At 39.6% G+C, this 7,783-nt stretch overlaps 1 protein-coding gene and 1 non-coding gene across 4 annotated transcripts in view; one reads left to right on the plus strand and one right to left on the minus strand.

The window, feature by feature from the left end:
• The window catches only part of Acin1 (apoptotic chromatin condensation inducer 1), a 46,168-nt gene that overhangs the window by 27,740 nt on the left and 10,645 nt on the right, over positions 1 to 7,783 (minus strand). The window lies entirely within an intron of this gene.
• On the plus strand, positions 247 to 353 carry LOC111814169. The gene has a single exon (XR_002819216.1). It is a non-coding gene; the product is annotated as a U6 spliceosomal RNA (small nuclear RNA).

Consider the following 7,783-nt stretch of genomic DNA (forward strand, 5'->3'; position numbering starts at 1 on the left):
AAAAAAAAAAAAAACCCTCAACTTTTCCTGGGCCTGCTATGCTGGTCCCACCCCTGGAGCATGCTGAGAAGGCAATTGACTGGGCATGGACGTGTGCACCTGTAATCCCAGCTCTTGGGAGGCAGTAAACAGGTGGATCACTAAAAATCCAATCTAGGAATGAGACCCTGAACACTCTGTAGACCCTTCCCTAAAAAACATAAATAAATAAAAAATAAAAAAAAAGTTTTAATTCAAAGTTAAAGAGTGCTTGCTTTGGCAGCACATATCCTAAAATTGGAACAATACAGAGAAGATTAGCACAGCCCCTGTACAAGGATGATACACAAATTTGTGAAGCATTCCATATTTTTCAGTAGAATAAGTGTTTCCCAAGCAAGCGCAAGGGCCTGAGTTCAATCCCGGTTCCGCCAAAACAAAACAAAACAAAAAAAATTTAAAGAAAAAAAAAACAACCCTTAAAAACCTCAAATCTGTATCACCTTAAATAATAATTTCTTGCAAAATGAAAAGTTTCACTGTAGGAAAATCATTTTAGTAATTTGAGTATCAAAGTCTTGACTTAGAAAAAAGAGGGGTTGAACTGGATATTTCTAAGCTCCCTACCAGTATTAAAAGATTACGTAGAGACTGAGAAGATGGCTCAGTAGAATAAGTGCTTGCCTGGCAAGTGCAAGAGCCTGAGTTCAATCTCCGGTTCCACAAAATAAAATAAAATAATATAAAATAAAAGATTATGTAGAAGGGCTGGGAGCATAGCTCAGTGATAGGCATGAGGTTCTGGGTTCAATCCCCAGCAAAAGCACGTGCACACACACGCACTCCCACACATAAATGAAGAGCAGCAATACAGACCAATGAGAAGCAGGCAGAAAACAGCACAGGGCTGAGGATGTAGCTCAGTAGAAGAACACTTGCTTAGAATTCAGGAAGCCTGGGTTCAAGTCCCAGTACCACAACATAATATAGCAGCCAGGTGTGATGGCACAAGTCTGTGACTAGCACTTAGGAAACTGAGGCAGGAGAATCACTGTGGGTTTGAGGTCAGCCTGGGATATACTGAGAATTCAAGACCACTCTGAACTATATGGCAAACCCCTATCTCAAAAAACAAAATAGACAAACAAAAAGCTGGGTATCATGGTGTACACCTGCAATCCCAGCACTCTGTAATCTCAGCACTCCTCAGAAGCTAAGGTAGAAGGATCATAGCAAGTTCAAAACCAACCTGGGCTACAAAGTGAGCCGAAGGCCAGTCTGAACTACATAGCAAGACCATCTCAAAAAGACAAAACAACACCAACAAACAAAGAGGATAATTATGTTATACATATTTAATCAGCTACATTACGCTTAATTTTAATATGTAGCATCAAAGATTTACATTATCCACAAAACCATGTTCTATATTAATACTAAGTTAGTATAAATAAAGCAGATGGTATAAGGTCTACTCCAAGGTCTTCTCTTTTTATTTCTATCTTCCAGTAAAATGAACTACGTTTTGCTTCTGTAATACATAAAAAACACCCACAATGAACACCCTGGGAGTTTGAGGCAGTAGGATCCTAAATTCAAGGATCAGCCTTGAGAAAGCCTATTGCTGAGTAATACCTGGATTCAACCTGCAAAATAAAAATGAAAAACAAAACAAAAAACATGTTTTGTAAAATTTTATTCCATGACAACTTGAGTAACATTTCATATCTAGGAAAGTGAATAAAGACTTCCATTATGGTTGTATGTACCACATCTATGATTATGACAAAAGTGATAATCCAGATTCTTTAGCCAATATCTGAAGAAATCTGTAACACATTAGTACAGTGACTATAATTTCATAATTCAGTGACCTAGAATAGGTTAAACTATATAAAATAAGTAAAGTCCAAATAGAAAAATACTATTTTCCATAAAGATCAAACAAAGCTCCTTTGCAAATAAAGCAAAGCTGATTTACTGTAGTTTACTAAAAATGAAAAAGAGCTTTTTTTTAAAAAAAATGTATTTGGTACAGGGTTTCATTACACAGCTCGGACTTGTAGTGACCCTCCTGTTTTCAGCCTCCTCAGTGCTGGGATTACAGGCAAGCACCACTAAGCCCAGTCAAGCCCAGTCTTGGTAGCTGGCTGGCTCGGCACACCTGGGAGCAGGGCCAGACCAGCAAGTGGTGCCAGGGATCGAACCCCAGTCCCTGCACTTGCCTAAGCAGGCGCTTAGTCTGCTGAGCTATCTTGTCAGCCCTGAAAAAAAGGTATCAAAGACAAATGAGTTAAGGTCAAATGGAAGTTTTAGAATAGTAACTTTTTCTTTTTGTGGTACTGGGGATCAAACTCGGGACCTTGTGCTTGCAAGGCAGGTAGTTAATGCTGCTGAGCTATCTCCGTGGCCCAAGAGTAGTAATTTTATTATTATATTTTTGTCATACTGGTGATTGAACCTAGGGCCTTGTGTCACCGAGGAAAGTGCTTTACCACCAAGCTGTATCTCAAGCACTTATTATTTTGAGATAAGGTCTCACTGTGCTGCCCATGCTAGGCTGGAATGTGGTATCCTTTTGTCTCAGTCTTCCTAGTAACTGGGATTACAGTTTTGAATTTGAATCACTGCATCTGGTTAAAGGTGAAAGTTTAAAATTAGGCACATACAGCTGACAGCTGGGCATGGTACTCCCACTACCCAAGAAGGCTCACACAGAAGGAGAGAGTCTGAGACCAGTATGGGCTACATACTGCATTCAAGATTCGTCTGAACTATATAGCCAGACACTCTCAAACAAACAAACAAGAAAAACAAGAAAAATTAAGTCTTATTACCTAGATGTTGTGAAGGGTATATGATTCTATTGAATTATATATTTTTTGATACTGTGATAAGATTCTGGATGACAACTCCTTTGGATGCACTTAGTCATCAAAGTGATTTGGGTAAAGAGTTGTTTGTAACATTCTGATCTTCACTTTTGCAAACAAAGTAAAAACTGAAAATGACCTCTCATAATATGAAACAAGAAATGAATAATAGAAAATATAAAGGAGATGTGTATCTCTTGCTAATTCCTTGGAAGGGCTAATATAATGTGAACATGTTTCCGGGCTAGATGGTATCTTTTTTTTTTTTTTTTTTTGTATTTTTGGGAAGGGTCTACAGAATGTGCAGGGTCTCACTACTAGATTGGACTCGTAGTGATCCACCTGTACAGCCTCCCAAGAGCTGGGATTACAGGTGTGGGCCACCACACCCAGGGCCCAGTCTTAATTGCTGTCTTGACCCCCCCACCCCCTTGCAGGTGCTTTAATCCGCTGAGCTATTTGGCTGGCTAAGATGGTATCTTTTATTATGAACAAACAAGTGTTTGGAGCCCTAACGTTATTCACTTCTTTTTGGTACTGGGAATCAAACTTGTGCTTACCAGGGAGGTGCTGTGCTATATATCCTTGGCCCCGTAAACCCTAATATTATTAACACATGTAGAAACTGAGCACTTTGCACTTTAATTATGAGCCAATTCTAGTAGGGAGCTAAGAAATGTATTTTAGGAAATTACAGATAAAACTTGAAGATTGCCAGATTCTCAAGTCCAAAGCAGGAAGCTTTCAGAAGAAAGGAAAATGTTGGCTACTGAAGAGTTCAGAGCATAGTTGAGTGAAAAATACATGAAGGCCATTTAGGAAAGTAGTTTCTTTATTCCAAAATACAAATCCCTGGACAAGTAAGGCAGCTAGAGATCATAGTAAAACCTGCAACCGAAGTTCATCCTTTGGGGAAAGAAAAAAAGAAAAGAATAGAAAAAAAAAGCCCATCCTTCGGTACGAAGAAGAAGCAAGAAGTAATGGAGCTGCTGTTGATCTCAAACTTAGATAAGCACTACAAATTAATGTTTTGCACTTATCTAGAATCTTGGCATTCAGATTTATGAGTAAAAGAAATAAAGGCTCCATAGGTGAAGAGCTCACCCATAGATATACAATACCTTTGTTATAAAGAAAACAAAATCAGTATTCTGAATACACATTTAACTTTTTTTGGATTTCACAAATTGAGCTTTTGACCAAAGATACTGAGGGAAACAAGGATTTGTGTACATACAATCAGGGAATCCAGGCAACTTCTGATTATAGGGGGTTAGATTTCAACTGTCACCACTAGAAAAATCTGAAGGAAGTAGTAGAGACGAAGAAGTCACGAGGAGACAGGTATGGAGGCACACACTTCTAATCCTAGAACTTAGAGGAGACTGAGACCAGCCTGGGCTACATAGTGAGATCCTGTCTCAAAAAACCAAAGGCAAGAAAGGGTTGAGTGTAGGGATATATACCTATAATCTTAACGGGGGGGGGGGGGATGGGGAGGCCACTGAGATCATGTGTGAGGCAAACAGCTGTTTTCTATAACTTACCACATTTATGTTTTGTAATTTATTTTCCACCTCTCTTTCCTTTTAACCTCTGGGTAATTTTTTTTTTTCTATTAGTTATACTTATAGGCAGAGTCCTGCTGATGACATAAAGCACTGAAGAGGCACTTTAGAGAGGATTAAAGCAAGGACTGTCAGGAAGGAGTTTATACCTATTTGAGATTCTGCCTACAAGTACATAAAACAAGGAATTACTGGAATATAAGGCAAAGATTCTAATAAAAGTTAATACTGACAAACTATTCCTTCAGTTAGTCATTAATAAACTAAATTATTCAACAAAATCACCTGGGGATTTTTTTTTTTAATATTTTTTCTTTTTAAACATTTATTTATTTTGTGCGTGTGTGCGTGTGCGTGTGTGTGTGTGTGTGTGTGGCCAGCCCAGCTCACCAGGGGGCAGGGCCGGCCAGCATGTGGCGTGTGGCGCCGGGGGACCAAACCGCGGTCCCTGTGCCCCGCTTAGCTTAGCTTGCTCTAAGTATGTGCTCCAGACCACCGAGCCATCCCACCAGCCTGGGATTGTTTTTTAAAATGCTGAGTCCTAGAAGTCATATTTCCTGAGATTGTTAAGACTAGGGCCCCCTAGGAGTCCATATTCTCAGGTGCCACTAGTAATTAGTAAAATATGTTACTAGAAACCTTATTCATAATCTCATTACTTTTGATTTTTTTTTGAGACGGGTCTAGTAGCCCAGGATAGCTTTCAATTGTGTCACTCTTCGTCAGTCTCCAGAGGGCTGGGATTATGGGTGTGTGCCACCACACCTGGCATGATCTCATTACTGACTAGTGAACTAAGGATGGAGATTTCCCTCAACAACAGGGTTTGCCCAGCAGTTGTGAGGCCTGAGGTTCAATTCCCAGCATTTCCAAATAGCCCCTGCAAGACAAAACATCTACTTCAAGGTCAGCCTAAAGTAAGACTTCATCTCAAATGTAAGAAAGGTTTCAGGGGGGCCAGCAAGATAGCTCAGTGGACTAAGCTTAGGCAAGGCCAGGGACTGGGTTTGATCCTTGGCACAACATGCATGCTAACCCTGCCTCGGGGTGTGCTGAGCTGGCCACTGAGCCCAGGCGTGGGAGGCTGAAAACAGGAGGATCACTACCAGTGCGAGTGCGAGCTGCTGTGAGACTCTGTACCAAATACAAGAACAAACAAACAAAACAAAACAAAAACAAGAAAGGTTTCAGGGTAAACACCAAAAAATCATGCTGATCCAACCATGTACTGCTAGAACTACACACTTCTACTCCACTTGCAATGGGATCAAATGTGGTACCGCATCTTTAATGACATTCATAATCCAGCCAAGATCAGAAGCAGGAAAGTTCATGGCATAAATATACTGGAGAATACTTAAGGCAATTGTTAGCTGATCTCTACAACTTGCCACATTCACATTTTCTATCACATCTCCCACATCTCTCTTTCTTTTTACCTCTGGATATTTTTTCCTCTATCAGTTGTTACAGCTGCAGGCAGAGTCTCACTGAAGACATAAAGCCCTGAGGAAATGCATATGCAGTCCTTACTCTAAAGCTTTGCTTCTGAAACCTTATTTCAATGTCCATTTCTTTTTTTTTTTTTTTTCAATGTCCATTTCTGATTTTCATTTCAAATTACATTTAAAACTAAGAAGGAGAAAGGGAGGAATGGGAATGGAAAAGCAAAAATATTAAGATAAATTGTATACATACACCAATTCCCCATGATGAATGTAATCATTGCATACTGACAACATGCACTTCAAAAAAAAAAGAGGGGGCCAGGGAGATGGCTCAGTGGAATAAGCACTTCCCTGGCAAGTGCAAGGGCCTGAGTTCAATCCCCAGTTCTGCCAAAAAAAAAAAAAAACCAAAAAAAAAAACCACCACAAAAACTAAATTGTCCAGGCTGGGGTTGAACTTCAAATCCACTGGCTCCCAGAATGCTGGGATCATAGGTACCACCACATCTTTCTTTTTTTTAGAGAGGTCTTCTTATCAAATGATGGTTCTATTCTCAGGAGGCTAAAGGTGAAGGATCACCCTGAGTTCAATGCCAGTGTGGGCTACACAGTGAGTTCAAGGCCAGCCTAGATTACAGTGACATTTTACAAAGTAAGACAATAAAATAAGCTATGATCTCATGAAGAAATTACAAAGAGTGCTGGGGAGAGGGAGCTCAGCACCTTAAGCAGCTGCCTGGCAAGTGCAAGGTCCTGAGTTCAATCTCTAGCACTGAAAAAAAATTACAAAGAATTTATAATTTAAAATTTTCATAGGTAGTACTCATTATCTATTAAGAAAAAAAAAAAAGAAAGCTTATACTTATTGATTGACACTTAAGGCTTTCTATACTATTAATTCACTCTACCTTCAATTATTTTCCTAACTAGCCTGGTGTGGTTGCATATGCTTATAACCCTAGCACTGGGGAGGCTGAGGATCACCACAAATCTTAAATCAATCTGTATTACATAGTAGATCCTGTTTGAAAAAAAGTGTTTCCCTATTTTTAAATGTTAAAATAATTTTGGTGAGATTAGTCTTTGTTATTTTTATTTGTGTGTGTGTGTGTGTGTGTGTGTGTGTGTGTGTGTGTGTGTGTGTCGCAAGCTCAGCCCACCAGGGGGCAGGGCTGGCTGGCATGTGGTGCTGGGGGATTGAACCACGGTCCCTATGCTTTGCTAAGCTTGTTCTAAGTAGGTGCTTTAGACCACTGAGCCATCTCACCAGCCCCAACTTTGTTATTTTTGCATAGTACTGGAAACTGAACATATGTCTTTGTGATGAATTACATTTTTGGCTTCCTGTTTTTATTTTGAGACAGGGTCTCACTAAGTGGGCTCAAACTTGTGATCCTCTTGCCTCGGCCTCCCGGAAAGATCCTATCTAAAATAAAAAATAAAGAGTAGCTGGGTATGTACGTAAGTGCAAAGATACACTGCATGCAGTTACTCTCTGAATTCAACCTATCGCCACTAGAATGAATGAAATACCACATTCACTCCTATCTCTAAGCCTCTGTTCCTTCCTAAAAGTATAATCTCTTCTGTCAATTCAAATCTTACCCTTTTGTGTGTGTGTGTGGGTGTGTGGCTTTTGAGACAGGGTCTCACAGGATAGTTCAGGTTGGCCTTAACTCATGGTGACGAGTTTGAACTCAATTCACAACGTAGTTTAGCCTGGCTTCAAACTTGTGGTTATCTTCCTGCCTCGGCCCCCCAAGTGCTGGGATGACAGATATGTGCCACCACACCTACCCATTTTGGAAACATTTTAATACTTTAGCAATGCTAGTTCTTTGGAATTATTATTATTATTATTTTTTAAATTATTTATTTATTTTTATTTATTACACTTATTTATTGTGTGTGTGTG

This window comes from Octodon degus, unplaced genomic scaffold (assembly GCF_000260255.1).
Source record: "Octodon degus isolate 3935 unplaced genomic scaffold, OctDeg1.0 scaffold00276, whole genome shotgun sequence".
NCBI lineage: Eukaryota > Metazoa > Chordata > Mammalia > Rodentia > Octodontidae > Octodon > Octodon degus.